The sequence below is a fragment of the Nomascus leucogenys genome, chromosome 10, assembly GCF_006542625.1.
Source record: "Nomascus leucogenys isolate Asia chromosome 10, Asia_NLE_v1, whole genome shotgun sequence".
NCBI lineage: Eukaryota > Metazoa > Chordata > Mammalia > Primates > Hylobatidae > Nomascus > Nomascus leucogenys.
The window spans coordinates 2,167,477-2,194,539 of record NC_044390.1 but is presented as its reverse complement, the minus strand read 5'-3'; the positions used below and the strand labels follow the sequence as shown (position 1 = coordinate 2,194,539).

General features: G+C 43.3%; 2 protein-coding genes across 4 annotated transcripts in view; one reads left to right on the top strand and one right to left on the bottom strand.

The window, feature by feature from the left end:
- Positions 1-14,939, bottom strand: part of ZNF667 (zinc finger protein 667) — a 54,612-nt gene extending 39,673 nt beyond the window's left edge. Inside the window, exons 1-2 of the mRNA XM_030819537.1 lie at positions 14,929-14,939; positions 13,993-14,000 (exon numbers count right to left, since the gene is read on the bottom strand). The gene's annotated coding sequence lies outside the window, so the exon portion shown is untranslated. The remainder of the gene's footprint in view (positions 1-13,992; positions 14,001-14,928) is intronic.
- ZNF471 (zinc finger protein 471) overlaps positions 1-27,063 on the top strand; it is a 48,677-nt gene that overhangs the window by 556 nt on the left and 21,058 nt on the right. The window contains exons 2-3 of one of the 3 annotated variants that reach the window (XM_030819535.1): positions 15,971-16,119; positions 18,719-18,876. The gene's annotated coding sequence lies outside the window, so the exon portion shown is untranslated. Of the gene's footprint in view, positions 1-15,970; positions 16,120-18,718; positions 18,877-26,498; positions 26,576-27,063 lie in introns of those variants that run through there. The other 2 variants (XM_003277221.3, XM_030819536.1) reach the window with 2 other exon arrangements.

Below are 27,063 nucleotides of genomic sequence, written 5' to 3'. Positions count from 1 at the left end.
ATACTTGTGTATATTTATGTCTATTCTATGGCTGCTTTTGCACAATGGCAGGGTTCAGTACTTGCAGCAGAGATCTTGTGGCCCATAAAGCCTAAAATACTATCCGACTAAGGTTTCGAGCCCTAGCCAGTTTTTGTGGATGAGTGTTGTTTGTGCTTGGGAAGCTAGTTATTTATTTATTTATTTATTTATTTATTTATTTGGGACGGAGTCTCGCTCCGTCGCCCAGGCTGGAGTGCAGTGGTGCGATCTCGGCTCACTGCAACCTCCGCCTCCCAGGTTCAAGCCATTCTTCTGCCTCATCCTAACTAGTAGCTGGGACTACAGGCGCTCGCCACCACGTCCAGTTAATTTTTTTGTATTTGTAGTACAGACGGGGTTTCACCATGTCGGCCAGGATGATCTCGATCTCTTGACCTCGTGATCCGCCCGCCTCGGCCTCCCAAAGTGCTGGGATTACAGGCGTGAGCCACCGCGCCCGGCCAAGGAAAGCCAGTGTTTTTGACTTTGTGTGTGGGTACCCGCCTGTGTGTTGAGACCCAGTTTGGTATAGGTGGTATATGTGTGAGGGGAACCCAGGACCTGTGATTTCTTTCTTCCCAGGTGACTCTGAGCAAGTTTTGGGGACTAGGTAGTAGGGAGAATGTGTGAGGAACTAGTTTTGGTTTCCCATTTCTGTGATTAGGTAGTAGTAATAATAAAAATAAAAGCTAACAGATACTACTATTAGGACTTTTACCATTACCCCTGTGACTAGCAGCTAGCACTTACTGATTGTTGTCCCTACTCGAAAGTGAATTTTTCCATTTAAGGTTTTCTTAATTCTATAAGCCGTTCTATAAACTTGTTCCTTGGAGCAAGTTTCTTTCTAGACTGGAGATTGTTCTAAATACCTGGTAATACTAGAATAAGGGGTGTGGTCAAGAGATCTGAGAAACCTTAGGATAAATCTGTCACTTGGCAGTTTCTTTGTTTTCTTTAAACTACCTCCCAAGAAAGTGTGTCATCCTTTCTGCTGTTTTAGGGGAATGTTAGTGCGAAAATCTGGGAAGCCCCGGACTGAGGACAAAGCTTTATGCCTCAGACTGTCCTAGTTCAGAGAAACCAGAGTGTGTGGGTCAGATGTCTTGGCTCCTGATCAGGTTCTGTTGTGCCCATTCTCCGAATGAAGCAACTATCTCCCAAGACACCCATGAGCTTTCTAAGACAGTTTGTCCCAGAGCCCAGGTCCAGAATGTAGTCCTGGTCTTGGGTTTGGTCAGACCTTCCCTCACTCTCACCTCAAGACTCCCCACCCCTTCCCCCCTGCCCCAGGAACCCATGGGAATTACAGGTATAAATTAAATACCTGACCGTATGACAGCTGCAGAGTATCTGGAATTTTTTTTTTTTTTTTTTTTTTTTTTTTTTTAGACAGAGTCTCGCTCTGTGGCCCAGGCTGGACTGCAGTGGCACAATCTCGGCTCACTGGGAGCTCCGCCTCCTGGGTTCACGCCATTCTCCTGCCTCAGCCTCCCAAGTAGCTGGGACTACAAGTGCCAACCACCACACCCGGCTAATTTTTTTGTACTTTTAGTAGAGCCGGGGTTTCACCGTGTTAGCCATGATGGTCTCAATCTCCTGACCTTGTGATCTGCCCACTTCAGCCTCCCAAAGTGCTGGGATTACAGCTGTGAGCCACCGCACCCAGCCCCAAGTATCTGGAATCTTGTTATGACAACGTGTTTGTGTTTGGAACATGAGGGAAAGGAGGAGAGTAGGGGAAGGGAGGGTTTCTGAGCTGATCTTGGGAACTGCAGGACAGACTTGGCGTCTTATAGCTCCTTTCTTTCTCCCTAACTTTGCCTTCCCAGGACAATTTCTCTTAAAAAAGAGGGATCAGGAGGGAAAAATGAGCAATCAGCTCACTGCAGCACTACTCCTGCCTCAGCCTCCCAAATAGCATGGGACTACACGTGGCTAGTTTTTTGTAGAGGCAAGGTCTTACTATGTGGCCCAGGCTGATCTCAAACCCCTAGCCTCAAGCAATGCTCCCAACCTTGGCCTCCCAAAGTGTTGGGATTACAGGCATGAGACATGGCACCTTGACAAATTGCTTTTAAACTTTAAAGTCATGTCCCAAGTAAGTTGGCATTTCCTTCTCCTGTGATTTTCAGTCCTTTCCTTCAGCGCCTTCCTGTCTCATAAAGACCCTGTTAGGGTCTTAGTCCTTATTTCTCCCTTTCTGGCAAATGAAAGACCGAAAGGCATGGCTAAAGTAGCCCAGTGCCCTCTCTCAATGTTCTTCTCCACTTAACCATCATGTATTTATTCACTATAAGCATTGTGCCTACGATTCTGCGAATAACACTGGTGGCTCAGAAATTACTGTCTGTAGGGAAAAAGGGAGCTATCCTTGAGAAGCACATAAGGTGATGAGGGATCGATGCCTTCTTATGAGGTACCATGCCCCAGATAGCTCTAGCCTTCTCTGAATACCTGTGAGCTCTGGCTCGCAGTGTATTCTAGAAGATGATTTTGTTCTTAAAGGATGAGGTCTGGTCAATGGGGACAGGAAATTTGCTGAGGAATTAAGATTCCATGGAGTAATGAGGTCCTATTTCAAGATGGTATTGTGGCCACATCTGTGGAATGCTGGGATCTTTTCCTATGTACAGAGAACAAAGAAAGGCACATTGTGGCCGGGCGCGGTGGCTCACGCTTGTAATCCCAGCACTTTGGGAGGCCGAGGCGGGCGGATCACGAGGTCAGGAGATCGAGACCACGGTGAAACCCCGTCTCTACTAAAAATACAAAAAAAAAATTAGCCGGGCGTGGTGGCGGGTGCCTGTAGTCCCAGCTACTCGGAGAGGCTGAGGCAGGAGAATGGCGTGAACCCGGGAGGCGGAGCTTGCAGTGAGCCGAGATTGAGCCACTGCACTCCAGCCTGGGCGACAGAGCGAGACGCCGTCTCAAAAAAAAAAAAAAAAAAGAAAGGCACATTGTTAGGCAGGATAGAATCAATTTGAGAAAAAAATAACCAGGAAAGTTTTAGGAAAAAAGTGGTATTTAGGAGAGTTGAAGCCATTAGATGAAGAAAATATGCTCTTTTAAATAGAATATATCTGTATTGTGGTTAAAAAAAAAAAAGCTTTCAGAAGAGTAAATGATAAGAAGTACTGCCACCTTGACCCAATTCCCTCCCTAAGGCTAATTAACTTTTCATTGTGAAATCATTGTAAACTCACAGGAAGTTGCAAAAATATTACCTTTCATCCAGCCTTCCCCAGTGGTAACATTCTACATGCCAGTAATATAGTATCAAACCAAGAGACTGATATTGGTACAGTACTGATGACTTGACTACAGACCTTATTCAGATTTTACCACTTTTAATTTGTACTTGTTCATTTTATTAGGGTTTTGCCATTATTATACTCATGATATTGAATCCCTTATCCAAGAATACGATGTGTGTTACCATTCATTCAGGTCTTTTAACTCCATTGGTAGGGTTTTCAAAGTTTTCATAAAGGTCCTGTTGAGTATATTACCAGATATTTTCATCTCTTATTGTAAATGGTGTCATTTTACTCTTCCTATTTTCTAGGTATTTTGTATGATATATGTGTTAGTCTGTTCTCACATTGTTACAAAGAAATGCCTGAGACTGGGGAATTTATAAAGAAAAGAGGTTTAATTGGCTCATCGTTTTGCAGGCTGTATAGGAAGCATAGTGGCTGCTGCTTTTGGGGAGACCTCAGGAAATTTCCTGTCGGAGGAGGGGAAGGCAAAGGGGGAGCAAGGAGTGTCACATGGCAGGAGCAGGAGCAAGAGAAAGGTGGGGGTCGGGGAGGTGCCACATGCTTTTAAACGACTAGATCTCACAAGAACAAACTCACTATCCTAAAGACAGTACCAAGGAGATGGCGCTAAACCATTCATGAGAAACCACCCCCATGATCCAGTCACCTTCCACCGGGTCCCACCTCCAACACTGGCGACTACAATTCCACATGAGATGTGGTGAGGACACAGATAAACTATATCAGTATATTATTTATTTTTTGGATCATATAATATATCTTATTGTAAATATAACACAACCTTACTTATTTAAGTCTTACTGTCACATAGGTTTTTTTGCCTTAATTTTGGCTATTACAACCAATACTATCCTGATCCATTTTTCAGCTGATTTTGACACTCATCTGTAATTATTTCCTTAGGATCCATTTCTATATATTTTTCTTTCCAATTATTTTGGACCATTTTAAACTTAGTTGATCTCCCACTATTTAAAAAATTATAGCATTTGGATGGAACACCAGCAGGGATTTACATATTGTAATTTGAGTTTAGGTCTAAGTAGCCTGTAACATTTGCCTGCTGTACGATCTAAGTACTATAGGAAATAATCACTTTAAATTCATATGCTTGCGTTCATGTCCTTTGCAGGGACATGGATGAAGCTGAAAACCATCATTCTCAGCAAACTATCACAAGAACAGAAAACCAAACACCACATGTTCTCACTCATAAGTGGGAGTTGAACAATGAGAACACATGGACACAGGGAGGGGAACATCACACACTGGGGCTTGCGGGGGGTGGGGGGATAGGGGCGGGATAACATTAGGAGAAATATCTAATGTAGGTGACAGGTTGATGGGTGCAGCAAACCACCATGGCACGTGTATTCCTGTGTAACAAAACTGCACATAGTGCACATGTAACCCAGAACTTAAAGTATAATAAAATAAATACATAAATTCATATGCTTTTAAAAACACACCTAACAGAAAATGATACACTTGAAAATGAACTTTTTTAGTTGTAATTGCAAATTCTAACAATATAAAGTTAGTTACACAAAGCTTTTTCCTTTTTTTGGCTGTAAAATATGACTCAAACTTAGTAACTTTTTTCCCTATGATGTATGGGTTTGCTACAACTGCTATAATAAAGTACCACAGACTGGGTGGCTTAAATAGCAGAAATTTGTGGTCTCTTCATATCATTTTCCCCCATGCATGTATCTGTGTGCAAATTTCACCTTTAAAATTTTTCCTTTTAATTTTTACAATTTTCTTATTTTTTGTGTGGATACATAGTAAGTATATATATTTATGGGGTACATGAAATATTTTGAGAAGTTTCCCCTTTTTATAAGGATACCAGTTAGATTAGATTGGTACCCTAATAACCTCATTTTGATGTAACTAATTATATCTGCAAAAATCAAATAAGGTCGCATTCTGAGGTGCAAGGTGTTAGGCCTTCAGCATAAGAATTTGCGGGGACACAATTTATAACATATGAGAAAAGCTTTTCTAAATGGCTCCATTTTACGTCTTCTTAATCTAGTGTTGCTAAAACATAATCCTATTTTATGTAGCATCAAATGTTAAGTTTATATCTTTTTGGTTTATTTTTGGCTAAGACAGGTTCCATGTGAGGAAAGGCATTTTAAAACATAACCTAGATTTTTTTAAATCAGGTACGGTGAGGTGACAGACATGGTGACAACTGCCTTTGCATGAAGAGTTTATTACTTCCATTTCCCAGCAGAAGGTAGCATGCCACACCATACAGAGCCACATGGGGATGTATCAAGATTTGGTCAGGAGGCAGAAGGAGTGCCAAGGCAGAAGGGAAAAAGCCTAGACCCAGAGCCTTTATCTTGTTTTCTCTAGGAGAGGCAAAGCCAGGCAGGGGAAGCAATTTAGGATTGTCTAGTTTGAATAATGTCCTCACGCTCTGGGCTATGGGGGTAGTCTCTAGTTGTCTGGTCCTCAGGTTGGTTTAGGGCAGGGGAAATAATAGTTGGTGTATGAACATTAGATGAAGATGGTAATTGGGGATATGGGCTTTGGATTGGTTGGTTGCATATAAAGGGTACGTTTATGGGCAAGTTGTTTACTGCCTTTAACAATTAGCTAGCCGTAGGCAGGGCTCTCCCCAGCCAACTACAGCTAGCTCCCCTACCCCAATACGTTGGAGCATAATAAAATGTAGAAAATAAAAACATATCTGTAGAATAAGCAGGCCCATAGATACAGGGAAGTAGCTTACTATCTGCTTTGTTTTGGAGGAATGGGAGGTGAGGAAGGGGATAGCTAAAGGTTATGGGGTTTCTTTTTGACGTGATAAAAATGTCTAAAATTGACTGTGGCGGTGGTTACACGTCTATGAATATACTAAAAGTTACTGATTTTTACACTTTATATGGGCGAATTATGTAGTTTATGACTATATCTCAATAGAGCTATCTGTTTTTAAAGATACAGTGGTGGGGTCAGAAGTCAAATTGAAGTAGATGACATTCTTCTTCCCTATTCAGGAATCAGTTGAATGATGAAGATCCTTAGTCTGATCTACTCCAAGGGAGATTTCAGCTGGGTCCCATCTGTTGCCATTTGGAATATTAAGTAGTTTGCCAAGGATAGAAACTAAGTCTGTGCAAGAATGTATAGAGAGTCAGAATGGCCATGCTTCTACACCTCCTTCTCCCCACTCACTTCTTCCCCAAGTCATTCTTCGATTCCAAGGGTAAGGTGAGCTAACAGTGGAATGTAAGTATGGACTATTTTTCTGTCTGTCCTGAATGCCAGCACTTTAGGAGCAGTTAAAATGTGATTCAGTAACATGAGAATATTAGAAAACCTGGTTGTAGGCTACAGTGTCATATACTAGATAATCTCCTTGGCGTTACCCTAGAGAATACCCAGTCTTCATTAGTTAAATGCATCTCTACTGCACCCACTGTGAAATACTGGATGTTGAATTGCCCATGTGGGAAGCAGCTGAATTATAAATCATCACTTACAATTCAGAGGGAATATGGATTTGATGCTTACTTTTTTTTTTTTGAAATGGAGTTTTGCCCTTGTTGCCCATGCTGGAGTGCAATGGCACGATCTCGGCTCACTGGAACCTCCACCTCCCGGGTTCAAGCGATTCTCCTGAGTAGCTGGGATTACAGGCGTGTGCCACAACGCCTGGCTAATTCTGTATTTTTAGTAGAGACGGTGGTGGGTGGGGGGGGTTCACCATTTTGGTCAGGCTGGTCTCGAACTCCTGACCTCAAATGATCCACCCGCCTCGGCCTCCCAAAGTGCTGGGATTATAGGTGTGAGCCACCACACCTGGCCGATGCTTACTTTTCAACACAATTGGGTTTCTCCCATCATCATAACATTTGTATGTCTATGTAGGGCATGTCTTTCCCAGTCAGGTCAGAGGCCTCTGATACGTGGTTTTAATAGGTCTAAAGGAAAGTTCTAATGTGGAGTGTCCCTGGGCCTATAAGTGTAAATTTATGTTCTCCTTGGGTTATAATTTGAATCATATGATACAAAACACATTAAATTGCATGAAACTCCTTTCTTTTTTTTCTTTGAGACAGAGTCTTGCTCTGTCTCCAGGCTGGAGTGCAGTGGTGTCATCTCGGCTCTCTGCAACCTCTGCCTCCTGGGTTCAAGCGATTCCTGTGCCTCAGCCTCCTGAATAGTTGGGACTACAGGTGTGCACCACCACGCCCAGCTAATCTTTTGTATTTTAGTAGAGAGAGGGAATTACCATGTTGGCCAGGATGGTCTCGATCTCCTGACCTCGTGATCCACCCGCCTCAGCCTCTCAAAATGCTGGGATTACAGGCATGAGCCACTGTGCCCGGCCTGCATGAAACTCTTTAACTTTATCTTATGCATTAGTGTAGCTGATAAATTATCAATGTATTCTCATATCATAGTGCATTATATTAGCTGTACTTCTGTTATTGGCTGGATTGTGTCCCCTCCAGGAATTCATATGTTGAAGACGTAACCCCAAGTGTTACTGTATCTGGAAATAGGGTCTTTAGGAGCTAATTAAGTTAAATGAGGTCATAAGGGTAGAACCCTAATTGGATAGTAGCATGGCCTTGTAAGAAGAAAAGAGATCTTCCCCTCTCTGGCTATTCACCATATGAGATCACAGCAAGAAGGTGGCCATCTGCAAGCCAGGAAAAGAGCCCTCACTGAAACCTAATCATATTTGCACTCTGATCTCAGATTTCTGGTCTCTAGAACTATGAGAAAATAAATGTCTGGGCCAGGTATGGTGGCTCATACCTGTAATCCTAGCACTTTGGGAGGCCAAGGCAGGTGGATCACCTGAGGTCAGGAGTTTGAGACCAGCCTAGCCAACATGGTGAAACCCCGTCTCTGGTAAAAATTCAAAAATTAGCTGGGTGTGGTGACACATGCCTGTAGTCCCAGCTACTCGGGAGGCTGAGGCAGGAGAATGGTGTGAACCTGGGATGTGGAACTTGCAGTGAGCTGAGATCGTACCACTGCACTCCAGCCTGGGCGACAGAGTGAGACTCTGTCTCAAAAAAAAAAAAAGTGCCTGTATTCCCAGTTACTCGGGAGGCTGAGGCAGGAGAATGGCATGAACCGGGGATGCGGAGCTTGCAGTGAGCCAAGATCACGCCACTGCACTCCAGCCTGGGCAACATAGCGAGACTCCATCTCAAAAATAAAAAATAAAAATAAAAACAAAAACAGCCAAAGATCAAGCACCAGAATATTATTGTGATTTAATCTCAGAAATTTCTCGTTTGAACAGTGGCTGTCAAGATTTCATTTGTTTAAAAAAAAAATAAAGTAGGATAAAGACGCTAGAAAGTCTAGAGAGGACGGAGGGATTATTTTACACAGGATGGTCAGGGGAGGCCACTTTGATAGGTAGCATTTAGCAGTGAGGCTTCCTGAACTCAGCATGACTGCTCCGCTTGGCTCAGATTCCAGCTCTGTCCACCGTAGTTGAGGAATTATCCCTCGACAGAGAATGGGGAGATAAAGAGGCTCAGCTTGTTAACAGTTTCCCCTCTCACATGAATCTTAGTCATGCATGGACTTTTGTCCACTGCCTGAAAACTGCCCTGATATAGTTTAATTTTGTAGTACGCTATTGTGTCATGCTGCAACTCTTTCACCTCCAGAAGGGATGGCACCAGGTTCAAGAGGCTGAAGAAGAGACTCAGATCCAGGAAATGAGGCATAGGTTATATGTGAGATGGAACTTACATACAGAGTGGTCCAGCGGTGGTAGGCTGAACAGGAGAACTGCCACTGCTTGCAGAAAGCATGGACTTTATATAGCATTTTCACTTAACACTCTCCTCCTAACAGCATCCACATGGCAACCCTCATTTAACCCAAGACAAAGAGCCTCAGCCCCCATAGGGCCAGCGTTCCACAGGCCAGGCCAGGGACTCATTTAACCCAAGACAAAGAGCCTCAATCCCCCATAGGGCCCGCATTCCACAGGCCAGGCCAGGGACTCAGATATGCATCATATAGATAAGGATGAATCTCCAGGTTGGTCATATTTGGAATTCCAAACATGCATTCAGGTGAGTCTCCCATACTGGGTCATTTTCAGAGTATGCTTAAGTTATTGCTAACAGCTGTGTCTACTATACACAGTTGCATCTACCATACATAGTTGCATCTGCCATATGCTATGATAGGAAGACTTGTCTAGTACAAACTTCTGTATCATAGCCCATAGCAGAACTCATATTTGTGAGTATCGTTTGAAGGGGTTAAGCAGAGAGAATTGAGTCAGGATATCACTGGGGAGGTATACGTTTATTTGTGGGATTTCAAGGGCCTGAATTGTGACAACAGAATAAAGTTCTTGTGGAAGAAATATTTTCAGAGGATTTGAGAGCATGGTGTTGAAGAGTTAAGGAAACAGCATATATCTTTTCGTGCTAGATGTTTACATGCAAATGAATCTCCTTATGCTGTCACAAATGTATGCTTCCCTCTCCCTCCCTTTCACTTATCAGTCCCATCCCACTAGTCCTGGAGCCTCTCCTACCCTGAGGTCAGGCATGAACCCTGGTGTGTAGCTTTGCTCAAATGCTTACGATCAGTAACCCAGTTGTGCACCAGGTTTCTTTATATCTTGAGGTTGTCTACTGAACACATGAAAAATAAATTCAGCAAATTATAGAAACTACGAGACACTGCTGTCTACCCTTTGACAAACATTTACTCGGTGTTGTGTGCTGGCTTATTTGCATTGTGTTTTGCAGAAGTCTTAAAATCACAGTCATATCTAGGTTTTTTTCAAGCAATTCTCCTGCCTCAGCCCCCTGAATAGCTGGGATTACAGGCACCTGCCACCATGCCCGGCTAATTTTTGTATTTTTAGTAGAGACAGGGTTTCCCCATGTTGGCCAGGTTGGTCTTGAACTCCTGGCCTCAATGGTATACACATTCCTATGGAAGGCAAGCATTATTTTGTGAGGTACATAGCTGATATGATGCTTCTGCATGGTCTTCAAAGAAGGGGGCCCTTATCTTTCAAGAAACTGAATGAAACTCTTCTTAAAGCAAAAACAAGGCTAAAGAGAATATGACTGTTTAAGATCTACAACTTCATCTGCTTATATGCCCCATCTCCAGTCCTAAAGCCAACTCTTTCCTCATCAAGGGTCCAACTTTGGCTTGGGAGACTTGTGTAGTTGAGAAATTGAGCCTTTGAGTCACCTCTTCCAATAAACACATATGCTTGGACTTGAGCTCTGCCTGCCCTCTGACTGCAAGAGATGAGTTTCTCTAAATGCTCCTTTTGATATTCACGCTTTAGAATGCTGATTAAGGTATCTGAGATTGTTATTTTCTCTGCTCTTTGCATCAGTAGCACTTTTTTAAAGGCACCTATTCCACAGTCCTAATAGTTGCTATTTCTGCTGTACTAATCAAAGACCAGAGGTACTGCACATGGCAGGGCATTCTTTTGCACCTATATCCCATCGCAGTAGATAATCTTAGCAATTGTACTGTGAAAGCTGGCCAGGAGCTATCTGTCCTTTTGATGTCCATTTCCTTGATGCTTAGTGATATAGAGCATTTCTCATATACCTCCTTGTCATTTGTATGTCTTATTTTGAGAAATATCTATTCAGGTTTTTTCCCATTTTAAAATCGGATTATTTAGTTTTTTGCTATCGAATTAAGTTCGTTACATATTCTGAATATTAACCCCTTGTTAGATGCATGGTTTGCAAATTACTCTTTCCCAATCTGTAGGTTGTCTCTTTACCTGCCCAAGGCTTATGCCTGCCAGTGAATTTATTTGGGGCTGAGGCCATTTTAGTCAGCCAGCAGTGAAGTGGTCTGGGACATGGGACCCTCCTGCCTGGGTGGCAGATTCTCTTCTGGCCTGGGGTGGATCTAAAAGCTCTGTTCATGGCCACCATTCTGTACTCAGGGACCTTGAGATTCTGCCCAGTGCTGTGTTTTACTGTGGCAGGGCAAGTACTTGTACCATGCATGTTTCCCTCTCCTTCCTTTAAGGCCTTCTGTGCTATGCTGCCTAGGGTTGGAAGAAGGGAGGTGAGGCCAGTGGGAGAGTATCCTTCTTACTGTCTTCAATTGTCTTTCCTTGTTATGCTAACACTAGGTAATGTGATCTTTCATCTAGTTTCCTTAGCTCTTGTGAATATATTTTCTTGCATGGATAGTTGTTGAAATTTATGTTCCTGCCGTGGAGTTTGCTGGAGTGTTCCTTTCTGCCATCTTGCTCCATCTCTCTGTTCCTTGACCTTTTCTAGTGACCATGTCTTCTTCCCCATCACCCACTTAACTCAAGGATTACCCCACATATTTTTCATTAATAATATATGTATATCCACCATCATTTCAATTTCTATATTTTAAGAAAATTTGCATTAGCAACTCCATTTCCAAAGTACTTCAACTTGAGAATCACAATTGAGTGATCTACCTTCATCTTACTATCCCTGTCCTCTGATGAACTAATTTACTTCATAGCCCACACTGAGATGTTGAAATTAATTACTTTAGTCACTTCTTTGCATTTTTAGCTAGAGAGAATTCATCTGATAAACACTAATCCCAAGTAAACTCAACTTTAAACATGACAGGAGATGAAACCAGAAAACCTTGCTTACTTATCTCCTTTAACCTTAATGTTCACTTACACCAAGACTTGTTGCCTGAGAAAACATCATACCTTACATTTCTGCTTTACCTTCAATAGCTTCTCCCAATCTTCTCTCTCATCCGATGACCTTGAGGCATATTTAATGAGTAAACCAGGATGTATCAGGAAGAAGTTCCACATTTCTCAGCAGAACGATCATCCCCCTGCCCCCTCCCGTTACTGTGGATGATCTGTCCATGTTCCTGCTGAAGGCCAACCACTCATCTGAGGCTCACTTTTCTCACTGCTTTGCTTACTTGCTCAGGGTGTAGCTCTAATAATTATGAGCATTGTCTGCTCTAATAATTATGAGCATTGTCTTCCACATAATTTTCCTACTCTCTTAAATCATTCTAGAATAATAAAAATGTTCTGGAATTTCCCTTAATTTAAAAACACTATTACTCTAAGTCATGCATACTCTTTAAAAAACTCCCCCATTTCTCTGTTCTCCAGAGAGAACAAAGAACAAAGATCCTGAAAAGAGTAGTCTGTGTTCTTTGTCTGTGGCTCCTTGATAACATTTTTCCTTGAACACACTGGGCCTCTAATGCCAGCATTGAAATTGCTCTTATAAATGTCACCAAAAGTTGTCCATGATGCTAAATTAAAGGATCAATTAGTCCTTCTTCTACCAAAATCTTTACCAAGATATGATGTTACTGATGAACCCCCCATCCTTGAACCTCTTTTTATTTGGCCATTTGATGATTGACAACCATCATTTTCCACGTGGATTACTTCAACAACTTGTTAACTCATTCTGTCACTTTTTTATAGTCATGTATTCTTAACATATCAGGTAGATTAATTCTATTAAACTGTAAGTCAGATCATGTTCTGGTCTCCTTTAACTTCCCCAGTGACTTTCTACCTCACAAAGAATAGAATCCAGATTCCTCACAATGGCCTAGACAGCCCTAATGAAACCCCACACTGTGATCTCTCAGATTCCACTTTAGTCCCACTGGCCTCCTGCATTCTTCCTCACACGTGGCTGGTTTGCCTCCACATCATGGTTTTGTATGTTGCTGTTCCTTTACCTGGAATGCTCTTCCCTTGGGGAGCCCACCGAATAGGTCAATGTCATCCTCTCCTTGAGGTCTTCCCAACCACCCCATTGTAGACTGCAGGTTGAAAATGGAATGTTCCCACCCTGTGAAGTCAGCAACCTCATTCTTTGCAGTGCCCACTGTGTGGTGAGCATGTTTAGGCTTCATTACAGAGTCTCAGATGAAGGTTTGACCTGTAATAAGTCACATGTCTGTCCCCTATTTTTCTTCACAGGGGTTCTATTCAGCCTCTTTGGTGGGACAAAAATTCCCTATTTTCAGTATATGTGAAGAAAGACTCACTCCACAGGGCTAGGGCCTAGATCAGCACTGTGAGCAGAAGAAACTCTCTAAGAAGAAAATATGAGAGTGCTCTACATGATGAACAATATCTAGAAAATGAGTGTGGCCAGGCCTGGCACAGTGGCTCATGCCTGTAATCCCAGCGCTTTGGGAGGCCAAGGCGGCTGGATCATATGAGTAGAATCATACAGCATTTATCCTTCTCTGCCTGGCGTATTTCACTTGTATAATGTCCTCAAGGTTCATCCATGTTGTAGCATGCATCAGAACTTCCTCCCCTTTTAAGGCTGGATAATATTTCATGGTATGTTTAGACCACATTCTGTTTATTAAAAAAGAACTCATCCATCAGTGAACACTTGTGCTCCTTCCAACTTTGGGCTGTTGGGTGTCCTGCTACTGTTGCTCCTAGTGCTCAATCTCGTTTACTCCCTCCTAATCAAGTGTACAATGTTGGACACTGTGCAGGATGATGCCACTTCATCTTGGATGCTAATCTGCCATGTTGACTTCTGATTAACCCCAGGCCCAGGAATGCCTCAAAATTTCTACTTTATGTACTGTTGCTTGTGTAAGCCAAGACAACCTTGATGTTATTATAAACATGTACTTACCTAAGTCCTGTCCTTTGGCAAATTATGGGCTATGAGACACAGCGTTCTTGCCTTTCCCTGAGGGGTCAATTTCAGTGATCCTACACATTGCTTCTGAAGCACGTATGCTCTTTCTATATGGTATGTAAGCTGTGGGTCTGGGGAGTAACAGTGCAGAGATACTACCTGTCTTGTTGCCACATGTTTCTAAACTTTCCAATAAATCACCTTCTACTGACAAACTGGATTTGTCTTCCTTATTCTTTGGTTTCTTGGCTCCTTTTTGGTATGGATTTGCTTTCCCTATGTGGTTCTTTCATGAAACTGTTGGTGAGCTAGCCAGGAGGAATTCAGGAGCCAAAGTATGGGCAAGGGAAGGAAGTCTCAGTTGGGGAAGTCCTGGGGCAGCCCTCTGTGTGTGTGGGGTGATGTTGCCCGTTTGCTGGATGCCTGCAGACCACCGCCTGAGTACAGGGATGGCCCAGAACGCTACAGGGTCTAGAGTGCTTGTGAGAAGGAAACCACACCATGCACTGAAGGTCACTGAAGGTGGCAACAGAGGGGTGGCCGCTATTATGGGCTGTACATGTGACCCCAGAAGTACAGTTAGCAACCGAGATGAAGGTACAGAAGCTAGAGAATTACAGTTAGAGAAGGATATGAGGATCTCCACATCTGTGTTAGCATCTAATTTGGTGCATAAGCTTGAAACTCAGGAGGTGCAGCTGGAAACTTGTCTGCCGCTTTTATGCAGCTGTGAGGACAAAAACTGCACTGATCCTTGCTAGACCAGACCAAGATGCTGAGACCTGGAATCCTTGGGAATCGACTTGTGAGTCAGATGAAGACAGAGGTTATCTCAGAGTAGGAGGACTGTCCTCCCTTTTTGAGGGCAGGAGGAAAACAAAACCCAACAGATACAGCTGTACAATAGCAAGCAGTCTTTTCACAGGAAAGCTTAACTCTGAGAGTACACCTCAGCAGAACTATTGGACACAGCAAGAACTCTTAAAGCAGCTGCCAAGAGACAGCATAGCCACATGGATGGTGGTGTGGCTATGAGAGAGGCCTGGCCCAGTGAAGGGGACTTCCCAGGTCAGACACTGGCATGGTGGTCTCTGGAGGAGGCACAGAGCAATTCAGGGGAGCTGGGTATGCAGTTGTCCCCTTGTAGGACAAGATGTATATTATGTGCGGGATGCTGTAGCTGGTCTTGGAGAAACTGAAAGGGGAAGGGATAAGGTCCGACTGGTTACCCAGGGAAAAGAAAAGGAGATACCAAATCTGTTGGACTTAAAAAAGGAGGTCTAAAAGGCCCACTTAGGATTACCAGAAAACAAATGTGGTACAATCTGATCTCAGCTGGGATAAACCAAGAAACATGAAATCAGCAACCTAATGCCATGTTGGTGGGCATTTGAAAGGACTTAACTCCTGCCCAACTGTTTAGACCTCTTCCCAGCATCCGGCCAGAAAAGGAGGATGGAGAAGATGAAACTCTATGTATTACAAAAGAACTCCAGTCTCTGTTCCAGCCTTGGACTCCTATCCAGCCTACAGACCGGCGGGCGGGCAAGGTTGCCACTAGGTATGAGCAGTAGAGGGTGACTAGAGGCTCCATGTGTAGCTCACAATCTATCAGAGTCTAAAAACACATGCAGAGGACACTAGTTGTAGGGGACACAGGTGCAGAGTACACCTTAGTTCTTGGAAGCCCAGAGAGACACACTGGTAAGTGGGCAGCTCTAGATGGTTACTGGGGACAAACAATCTGAGTGGAACAAACTCCTCCCCTTCTTGGTATTGGACGGTGGAGTTTCCCTGCTTACTATACTGTCTTTATCTCACCTATTCCAGAAAACATGTTGGATATGGATATCCTTTAAGGATGCACTTTACAAACGTCCATGGGGGAATTCCACTAATGAGTTTGGGTGGTAAACACTATTTAAAGAGTGGCAGTGAAATAGGCACCTGTACTTTTTCCTCCCCCATGATGTATTATCAGTGTGAAATAACAAATTATTTTCTTGGCAGAATAAAAGAAATGACAGCCACCATAGAGGAACTAGCCAAAGTTAATACTAGTCGGCCAGCCCAGAGTCCCTTCAGCAGTTCTGTGTGACTGGGAAAGGAAACCTGACAGTACTGGGCACGTGACAGTAAACTACAGGGAATTCAATAAGGTATTTGCTGACATATACACTGCTGTGCCTAATATCATCTAAGTGATAGAACAACTATACAAACTGTAGGTACTTATCTGTATTAGATTTAGCCAATGCTTTTTTTTTTTTTCTTGAGAAAAGGTCTTGCTCTGTCACTCAGGCTGGAGTGCAGTAGCACCATCATAGCTCACTGCAGCCTTGACCTCCTGAGCTCAAGCGATCCTTCAGCTGCAGCCTCCTGAGTAGCTGGGACTACTCAGGAGGTGTGCCATCAAGGTGCACCACCAAGCCCAGCTAACTTTTCTTATTTTCTGCAGAGATGAGAAAATAAAGAGACCAGGCTGATCTTAAACTCTTGACCTCAAGTGATCCTCCCACCTCAGCCTCCCAAAGTGCTGAGATTACAGGCACATACTAGATTTGTCTACCTCATTCTTTGGTTTCTTGACTCCTTCTGTGTTTGGGGACTGCTTTGCATATACAGCCCTTTCACAAAAGAGACACCACAAAACAATTGATCTCATTCTGTACATCCAGCTAAAATCACATGTGTACTGGCCGGTAAGGCAGAACAAAAGTAATTAAGAGGTTTTTTACTTAAATATATAGTGAGTCAAAGAACTGTGGATGAGCATTGATTGAAGGCTATTTATCATGAAGGTAAGCCTGGTGCTCACCCACGTTGAGGGTGTATCTTTCCCACTCAGTCCACTGATGGACAAGCCAGTCTCCTCTGGTAATACCCTGAAGACACAGCCAGAAGTAATGTTTACCAGTTACATATGTATTCCTTAATCCATTCAAGTTAATACCTGAAATTAACCATCACATCAACCGATGTTCTATGGCGCAAAGCACTGTGTATGCATTATCTCAGTTTACACAAGGAAACTATAGGCTCAAACAGGCTTAATCAGTTTCTAAACTGACCCTTTAATTTAGTGGGATATGTTGAATCAAGGACATAGTGATGCATGCTACAATCTAGATGCACCTTGAAGACATTATGCTAAGTAAACAAAACACCATATATTGTGATCTCATTTGTATGAAATGTCCCAAGTAGGCAAATAGATAAAAAGACGAATTAGATTGGTGGTTGCCAAGGACTGGGGAGAGAAGAGAATAAAAAGTAATGGCTAGTGGGTAGGATTTCTTTTTGTAGTTAAAGTATTCTCAACTATTTTGGTGGTTGTTGCATAACTCTGATTCTAACAAGGCCACTGAATTTTATACTATGAAAAATAGGCCGGGCGCGGTGGCTCACACCTGTAATACCAGCACTTTGGGAGGCCGAGGCAGGTGGATCACGAAGTCAGGAGATTGAGACCATCGTGGCTAACACGGTGAAACTCTGTCTCTACTAAAAATACAAAAAAATTAGCCAGGCGTGGTGGCACACTCCTGTAGTCCCAGCTACTCGGGAGGCTGAGGCAGGAGAATGGCTTGAACCTGGGAGGCAGAGGTTGCAGTGAGCCGAGATCATGCCTCTGCACTCCAGCCTGGGCGACACAGCACGACTGTGTCTCAAAAATAAATAAATAAAGTAAAATAAATAAAAAAAATAGCCAGGCACAGTGGCTCACACCTGTAATCCCAGCACTTTGGGAGGCCGAGGCAGGCAGATCGCAAGGTCAAGAGATTGAGACCATCCTGGCCAACATGGTGAAACCCTGTCTCTACTAAAAATACAAAAATTAGCCGGGCATGGTGGCATGTGCCTGTAGTCCCAGCTACTCGGGAGGCTGAGGCAGGAGAATTGCTTAAACCCAGGAGGCAGAGGTTTCAGGGAGCTGAGATTGCACCACTGCACTCCAGCCTGGGCAACAGAGGGAGACTCTGTCTCAAAAAAAAAAAGTAGACTTTTATGCTATGCTATGAGGACTAAGCTCTGACTGTTTTTATGTTGCCCAAATTCCTACCTAAGTGATCTAAGGAGTCATGCCCTACAACCATAAATTCTCATCAGATGGGTTTTATTTGACCCTACACATCATGAGTTACTTTTCAATCTAATTCTGGCATAACATTATGAGACCAGGAAAAAAATATTTAACCCCAAAATATATTTCCTTGCCATACCTTGAAATTGCCCTGCAAAGTCTCTTTTGGGAGAAATCCACATCCTATAGAGAATCTCCTTTCCCCCTTGTTTTCCTTCCTTTCTTTCCAGATCCAGGAGATAATCAACTAAGAGCCAGGTACCCTTTTGGACTTGATAAGAAATATTTTACGACCTGCTCTCTCTCTCTCAAGTCTGCTGAGAACTTCCTCTGCACAATCAAATTTGGTCTCCACAATCCTTTATGTTATCCTGAACATTTCCTTTCTGTTGATCCCAGGTGTTCAGATAAACTCAACCAATTGTCAACCAGAAAATGTTTAAATTTACCTATAGCCTGGAAGCCACCACCCTGAATTGTCCTGCCTTTCTGAACCAAAACAATGTATTTCCTAAATGTATTTGATTGATGTCTCATGCCTCCCTAAAAATCTATAAAACCAAGCTGTACCTCACCCACCTGGGGCACATGCTCTCAAGACCTCCTGAGGGCTGTGTCACGGGCCATGGTCACTCATATTTGGCTCAGAATAAATCTCTTAAAATATTTTACAGAGTTTGACTCTTTTCGTCGACAATAATCTGGTGCCCAAACATGTGGGGCCTCAGAGAAGACTCAGGACCCCGAAGGAGTTGCCCGAAACCGGAGCTAAGGTACTGGCACGGGCCCATTGAAGCCTCACTGAGTTCAAGCTTCTCCTCCGGTGGAGCTGGTAAGTCCTCCTGAGCCCCGGACCTCTCCTCGACCAGACTTTTCTTAGGCTTCCCTGAGCCCTCTTCTTGACTAGGCCTGGACCTTGGATTTCTGTGTCCATCCTTGCTGCACCCAGTTTTAGCAAGAATCCTATTAAGTAGGTTTAGTGAGAATTCCCTTATCTTTGATCAGGTTCCTCGTCTTCCACCCTTAATGTCTAAGTCCTTGGCCTGCCTTTAGCAGGATTCTACCCTTAAGACCTAATCAAATTCCTGTTTGTGATTTCCCACCCACTGACCCCCTTACTCTTATAGTTGGCTACAAAACCAACTGTTGTTGCTATATTGGGGAGCCGAGTTCACTCTCTCTCCCCCATTGCAATTGTCTTGAACAGTATTACTTACCGTTTACACACGTGTATTCTTTTCCTGTTTCCCTCATTTGCATGAGAAATAGAATTCTGCCTTTACAGCCTCGATGCAGAGCAGTGGGTGTTGTGTGAGATACAGTATTGAAGATGAGTCTCACCTCTGTCTGTGATGAAATAGGTTGTGAATTGTGAGGAGAATGCAGGTAGCAATGTAGGAGCTAAACTTAAATGTCCTCTAATTTAGAGTCAATGACTTCGTCCTTTCTATGTGAATCTGGTTACTCTCTGCTATGCCGGAAAATGATGTACTTAACTGCAGCAAACACGTATCTTTAGTTTATCCTCCACCCACACAAACCTTTGGGACAGCACATGTTATAGGAGTTTTCCCCTCACATTTGTACTCTCTTCAGATTAATGTGGCTGGAGGGGTCATGTCCCGAGGAATCTTATTACTTAGATATTATTGATTTTTGCAGAATGGGGCATCTGACATATGCACACCAGTGCGTCTTCTCTTGACATTTTTGTTCTTTGTATCAACAGTGAAATTGTTGTTTCTCTCTGTATATCTGGACAATAAAATAGAATTCCTCATACTCAGAAATGGTCAGGTCACATTCAGGTCATGTGGGCACAAAATAATAGAAACTTACACTGAGACCTAGAAAATGAAACATTCAAGCAGAAAACTGCAGAGATTTAGGGACTTCTGTTTGATTCCACAATTCCAGCTCCTCCTGAAAAAGGTGGAGCTCAATTCTTACATTGGATTCATTGAAAAAGGACAGTGTTTTCTGTTTCCCTTTTGCTTGAATTCCTTGTCATGTCTAATGTTGCCTGCAACTCAGGGTTTGGAATAATCCAAGGAGCTCTGATTGTGGACGTGATCTAACGTTCTAATAACCAAGTGATGTGTTCAACCTGATATAGATAATAAACTCCAAGATCTTCAAAAACCAAAATGAAGACTTTTTTTCATCTTACACTGAAGATACTACATTATTTTTATGCATGGAAGGGGTCTCAGCGCTATTTCAATGAATACAGTCCCAATCCCCATTTGAAAAATAAGAAAACTGAGGCTCATAGAAGTTATTGTCATCTTTCTGCTGAAAAACAGCTAGTAAAAAGTTGGATAATCACTGTTTGAATGCAGACACTTGGAGCTCTGAAAGGAGAGCATTTATGCAGGAACATGCAAGATCATGGACGTCGGCGCCATGCCATGCTGCTATACCAAAATTGAAGTAGTTAAAAATATGGACACTCTGTGGGTTCATAGGGGAAGCTCGCAAGATACCAGAGACTTGGATAAGCTGACCAAACTAAAACAGATGTTTTAAATTTGGGGGTGGGGGCATTACAGCCTTTAAAATATCTTTTATAAAAATTCCAGTTCCAAAATCTGAGAGTACTTGTCAGAAACAGTATTTTTTAAAATTTGAAATACAGGTTAAAATCCAAGCCCCTTAATTCTGTATTTAAGGTTGTCCATGATATTGACCATGCAGATGTTAGTAGCTTCATGTCTTGGCCACACCTGACTCCCAATCCTGACTCCAAGCTGTGCCAGCTCTGCTCTCCCTGTGCAGTTTTTTGGGTTGTCCTCTGTCTTGGTTCATTGGTAGAATAGTCACAAACTTTCTTCCATACCTTAATCTTTTTAAGTTAACAGTGGATCCTAGAGGCCAGTCTGCAGTGGTGTGGCAATATTCCTTATTCTTATTGTAAGCTGGGTGCTGTTCCAGGATGTTTTCGGTGGGAATTTTGGTTCTTTTTTGCTATTACAAATAAGGAACATTTGAATAGTTTTGTAAATCTACCTTTTTCATGGTTTTGCTTGTATACTTTTTTCATTGGAGAAGAGGGAATTCTGCCCGAAAATGTAAATGTGTTAGAATGTGAGAATTTGCAAACTTATCCTACACAGACTTGTGTCATTTTCCTTCTAACCGCCAACATATGAGCATACCTGGCTACCCAGGATCTCTCCACTAGAGTGATTTGAATAATCTGAATGCTAGCTGTGTGGTAGGAAGGAGCCTTCCCACCGCTCTAAATACCAAAGATGTCCATGTCTTAATTTCAAAATCTGTGCATATGTTACTTTTCACGGCAAAAATAACTTTGCCAATGTGATTAAAGGATCTTCAAACAGGGAGAGCATCATGGACTATTCAGGTGAAGGCACTGTAATCACACGAGTCATTATAAGAGGGAGGCTAAAGTATAAGAAGCAAAGGAGACCTGATGACAAGAGAGATGCAGCCTTACGACAAGAAATGAGGGCAGCCTATAGAACAGGAGTCCCCAGCCCCTGGGCCGCAGACCGGTACCCGTCTGTGACCTGTTAGAAACCAGGCCAACACAGAAGGAGTTGAGCAGCGAACGAACGTCACCGCCTGAGCTCTGCTTCCTGTGAGATCAGTGGCAGCATATTCTCACCGAAGCGTGAACCCTATTGTGAACTGCACATATGAGGGATCTAGATTGCACACTTCTTATGAGAATCTAACTAATGCTTGATGACCTGAAGTGGAACAGTTTCACCCTGAAACCATTGCCTCACCCATCTTCCAGAAAACCCATCCCTGCTGCCAAAAAGGTTGAGGACCGCTGCTCTTAAAGCCAGCAAAGGCAAGAAGTAGATTCTCCCCTGGAGCCTCAGGAATGGCAGGCAGCTAAGCCCAGACATTAATTTTAGCTCATAAAGTATATTTTGGAATTCTGAACTACACAACATAAGATCTTTTTTTGTTTTGTTTTGCTTTAACTGCTATGTTTGTGGTAATTTGTTACAGCAGAGATAAAAAAATGAATACACTTCTCAGTATGATAGGTAAGAAATGGTATCTTAGTGTAGTGTGAATTACACTCCTCTTATTTTGAATGTCATAAGTTATCTTTTGTAATGTTCATAGTACTTAGAATAATTTGGATGGACAAAGCACGTTGACTGAGCTTCTGTTGCTAACTGGAGGTATCGGATATTTAACAACACTTAGAAGTTTGGATGGCAACATTCATTTAAACTGTGAGACAGTAATACCTGTTGAGGTGCAGAAACTCCACTACCCCTTCAAAAATCCTTTTTTTTTTTTGAGACAGAGTTTCGCTCTTGCTGCCCAGGCTGGAGTTCAGTGGTGCGATCTCGGCTCACCACAACCTCCGCCTTCTGGATTCAAGCGATTCTCCCACCTCAGCCTCCCATAGCTGGGATTACAGGCATGAGCCACCACACCTGGCTAATTTTGTATTTTTAGTTGAGACAGGGTTTCTCCATGTTGGTCAGACTGGTCTCGAATTCCCGACCTCAGGTGATCCTCCTGCCTCGGCCTCCCAAAGTGCTGGGATTACAAGTGTGAGCCACCACACCTGGAAGAATCCATTTTTTTTTTTTTTTTTTGAGACAGGGTCTTGCTCTGTTGCCCAGGCTGGAGTGCAGTGGTGTGACTATGGCTCACTGCAGCCTTGAATTCCTGGGCTCTAGCAATCCTCCTACTTCAGCCACCTGACTAGCTGGGACTGCAGGCATGGGCCAGCATGTCCAGCTAATTTTTTTGATTTTTAGAAGAGACGAGGTCTTGCCATTTTGCCCAGGCCAGTCTCAAACTCCTGAGCTCAAGCAGTCCTCCCAGCTCGACCTCCCAAAGTGCTAGGATTACAGGTGTGAGCCACTGTACCTGACCAAGAACCCATATTTAGAGTTAGACTCACCATATCCTTGAAGAAACCATTCCAAATATTATTTAAATGACTCTGTATTTTTGACCATCCTCATTGTTCTCCAGAAATAATAACCAAAAGTAACTACATCTCTGGGATTTCTCACTAGGTAAACAATCTTAAATGAAAAAAAGAGATAATAAGAATAAATGTATCCATTCTTCTTGCTTCAAGATTCTTGCAAAAGGCAAAAAACATCAAACTCCCATTAAAGTTTTGGCTATAGCTTGTCCTTCTTTCATTCATTCATTTAACAAAATATTGAGAACCCACTGTGTGCTTGACATCTACTTAGACACTGTAGAAGGAACAGAGGACAAGATACGGGTCATTCCTGCCCTGAAGAACGTTATAATATAAGGCAGGGAAGAGGCTAACTAATGTTTGGACGATCAAATGATGTTATTACACTTGGGCACCACTGTTTAAGAATCCCTGGGCTGTAAATCAGGAATTGTGAGTTTGTTGGGATTCTGCCAGAGACTCCGACTCAATGCTACTCCAGCAATTTTATCTTTTAGACCTGTCTTTCTTTTTGTAGGAATTGCTACTCTATCCCATATAGGCACATCTCAGGGACTAAGCAAGTAGATGTTAGCAGTCAACCATATGTAAGATTCTTTTATAAAATTCAACATGATGGCATGAATAAACTCACTATGCTGCCACTGGTTGTGAAACCTGAAGAGGTTAAACAAACTTTGCATTTTCTCAAAACAAACAAAAAAGAGTTTGTTTGAATTAATAAAGCTGATCCCAGGCTAGGATAAGTTGGATCCAGTGTCATACAAGGCCATTTCCAATTCTAAGCAAATAACGTTGACCACATGGAGCCTGTGGGGAAAACTGGTCGACTCTCACCTGAAGTTCCAAAAGTTGAGAATATCATATTCTGTCCTAGAAATTATTTTGTAATCCAAATTCACCTGGTCACCAACAGTTGTTAAATTTGATATTCTTCAGAAAGGAGTTAAGCTTAAAAATAGTGCACTGTTACAGGATGGAAAGAGTTCTGAATTTGGAAAGAAGAAACTTGAATTAGAGTAATACCTCTGAAACTTATTAGATGTGTGGCTTTGGAAAAAGTCCCTTATTGTTTAAATCTTCAACTGTAAAGTTAGTTATTCAAGTTTATTTTTACAAAAATTATGTGAGATAATACCTTTGATGGCCCATGAACAAAAATGTGGTATATATAAAGTAAAAATTAGATAAAGAAAACATTATATATGTAATGTAATGATACTTTATAGTATGATAATGGAAATATCCCTTACTTCCTTGGTGGGATGAATGAGGACAGAAGAATCAAAATAATCTCTTGTTACTGGTTGAGTTTTGTCTGCCCCAGATTTTGCATGTTGAAGTCCTAACTCCCAGTACCTCAGAATGTGACTGTATTTGGAGATAGGATTTTTACAGTTAATTAAGTTAAAATGAGGTCGTTAGGGTGGGTCCTAATGCAATCTGACTAGTCTCGCCATGTCTCCATGGATTTTCTCTGGGTACTCCAGATTCCTCCCACATCCCAAAGATGTGCACAGTAAGTTAACTGGTATGTCTAAGTTGTCCCAGTGTGAGTGAGTGTGGGTGTGTAGTAGGCTACACCATCTAGGTTTGTGTAAGTACACTCTATGATGTTTACACAAGAAGGTTCTTAGGAAATTGCCTAAGAACCCATTTCTCAGTATGTGTCTCCATCCTTTAGTGATGTAGACTGTATTTCCATACTGTAGATAGTCCCCTTGTGGTGGATTTCAATCTACCAATATGGCATCACTGAATGTGGAGTTAGAAAGAAAGGTATAGTTCATGGCTCACAGTTCCTACAGCCCTTTTAATTTCCTAAATGACTACAGCAATAAATATCTTTTGTTAAAATATCTGGCCTTTTGTTCCTGGTTCCTGAAAAAGCTCCAGAACAGCTCTAGAGCCATAAAGGTGAAAGACAGTATTTCAACCACACATGAGTTTATGTTAATGAGGTGATTTTTGGAAACTCACAAGATAATCCCAATATTTCGGGGGAGTGGTGGCAACTACTAGCTACAACTAGCCAGAGGAACCAGCCATGTGCTCAGAGCATTGGAACTCACAGCTCCACCCTCTACTTCCGGGAAAAGAGAGAGGCTGAAAATTGAGTTGAAAGCCAGTGGCCAATGATTTAATCAATCACAGCTACATAATGAAACCTCCATGAAAACCGAAAAGGCCTGAGTTCAAGCGGCTCCCAAGAGGGTAGACAAAAACACATCCTCGTGCTGGGAGGGTGGTGCACCCCAACTCCACGGGCACAGAAGTTCCTGCACTAGGGATTCTCTCGGACCTTGCCCTACATGTCTCTTCATCTGGCTATTTGTTTGTATCCTTTAAAATATCTTTTATAATAAACCAGTAAACATAAATGTTTCCCTGAGTTCTGTGAGCTGCTCTAGCAAACTAATGGAACCCAAGGGGCCGGTTGTGGGAGCCCCAATTTATAGCACATCTCTCAGAAACACAGGTACAACAATCTGGAGTTTGGAATTGGCATGGGAAGTGGGGGACAGTCTTGTGGGACTGAGCTGTCTAACCTGTAGGATCTGATGTTCTCCAGGTAGCGTCAGAATTGAATTGGAGTAGCGGTCACCTGGCCGGTGTCTACTGCAGAAAGGTTTTTTTGAGATGTTAAGACATTATAAGAGACAATAGAAAAAATGTATACGATACAACCTTCTCTGAGTTATATTTCTCCATAGCCCTTTTTACTGTTCATCAGACTGTTTATCTAACTCATGAATTTGTGGCTTGTCTCTCTCCGCTTCAACGTAAATTATATAATAAGAGGTCAGGGATTTTTTTTTTCTCTGCTGTATCCCCCTGAATTGCTTTTCCTTATTTGTCTCACCTTCCAATACTAATTCTACAGTTCTCCTAGTCAGGGCTAGTCCCCTAAAACAGGGGCCATTTCCATTCTGTTAAGGGGCGGAACGCGGTTCAAGTCTAGCAGATTGGTTCCAAAAACGTCGTGTTATTCACTGCCTCTGATCAGTGACATTCCCATTTGCAGCTGCAAGAGGTATTAATTTGCCAGAGTCACAACACGGTCGGGGTTCCTCGTCGCTGTTCTTACTCCAAAATAAGCTTAACACAGAAAGATAATCACACTCCCACGGACTGGCACAGAAGGCCGCGCTCCGAATGACATCGCGATCATAGAGGCACAGACAGCGTCACAAAGCCCCACACGTGCTCACACCGAAGGCTCAGCCGTTGCGCGTTTCCCTCCCAGGCCCGCCTCCCCCCGTACTGGTAACTAGGGCCGCTTCTGGTCTCTAGGCGAGGAGAGGGCGAGAACGCAATCTTTGCGCCTGCGCACACTCCGGCTCACCCGCCGGAACCCTGGGCCACGCCCTGCTCGCGTAATCACGCACTGCGCAGGCACCGCCTGCTCTGTTTCTAAAGTCCGTCTCACTCCCTCAGCAGCCCGAGGACAAGTCCCTCAACGCTAGGCCACGCCTTGTCTCCGCCCCTCTCGCCCGACCCCTGGAGAGAGGCTGGCGCCTGCGCGATGGGGGTTCCAGCGTCGACTCACGAAGTCCTTCGGATGAGAGCGTCTGGATGCCAGACGAGGCCTCGGGTTTGTTTTGGGTGGTTTGGGAATCCGAGCTCGAGGGCTGGGCCAGGAAGGGCAGGCGAGGCGGGCGGCTCCGACGCGGGTCGCGAAGGCCCAGCCGCGTCCTCTGTCCCCAGGACGACTACATTTCCCAGAGGCCAGCGCGGCGCGCGTACTCGAGTCTGCGGGGTGGAGGCCGGGGCTCGGGGCTGCTGGGCGTTCGGGGCGGCTTGGGGCGGCGGGACCACTGGAGTGAGCTGTGGGAGAGATGGGGATGTGCCTGTGTGTAAAAGATCGGTCAGCGTGTGAGGCTCCGTGAGAGGCTGCGGGGTGTGTGTGTGTGTGACAGACCGAGAGTCCAGAGTGTGAGACCAGGTTGTGTTCGTGTGTGACAGAGCGAGACGGGTCAGTGTGAGAGACCAGTGAGTGTGAGAGAGGGATGTGCCTGCATTTGAAAGAGAGCGTGTGAAGCTCAGTGAGAGGTTGCGAGGTGTGTGGGTGTGCAAGTGTGT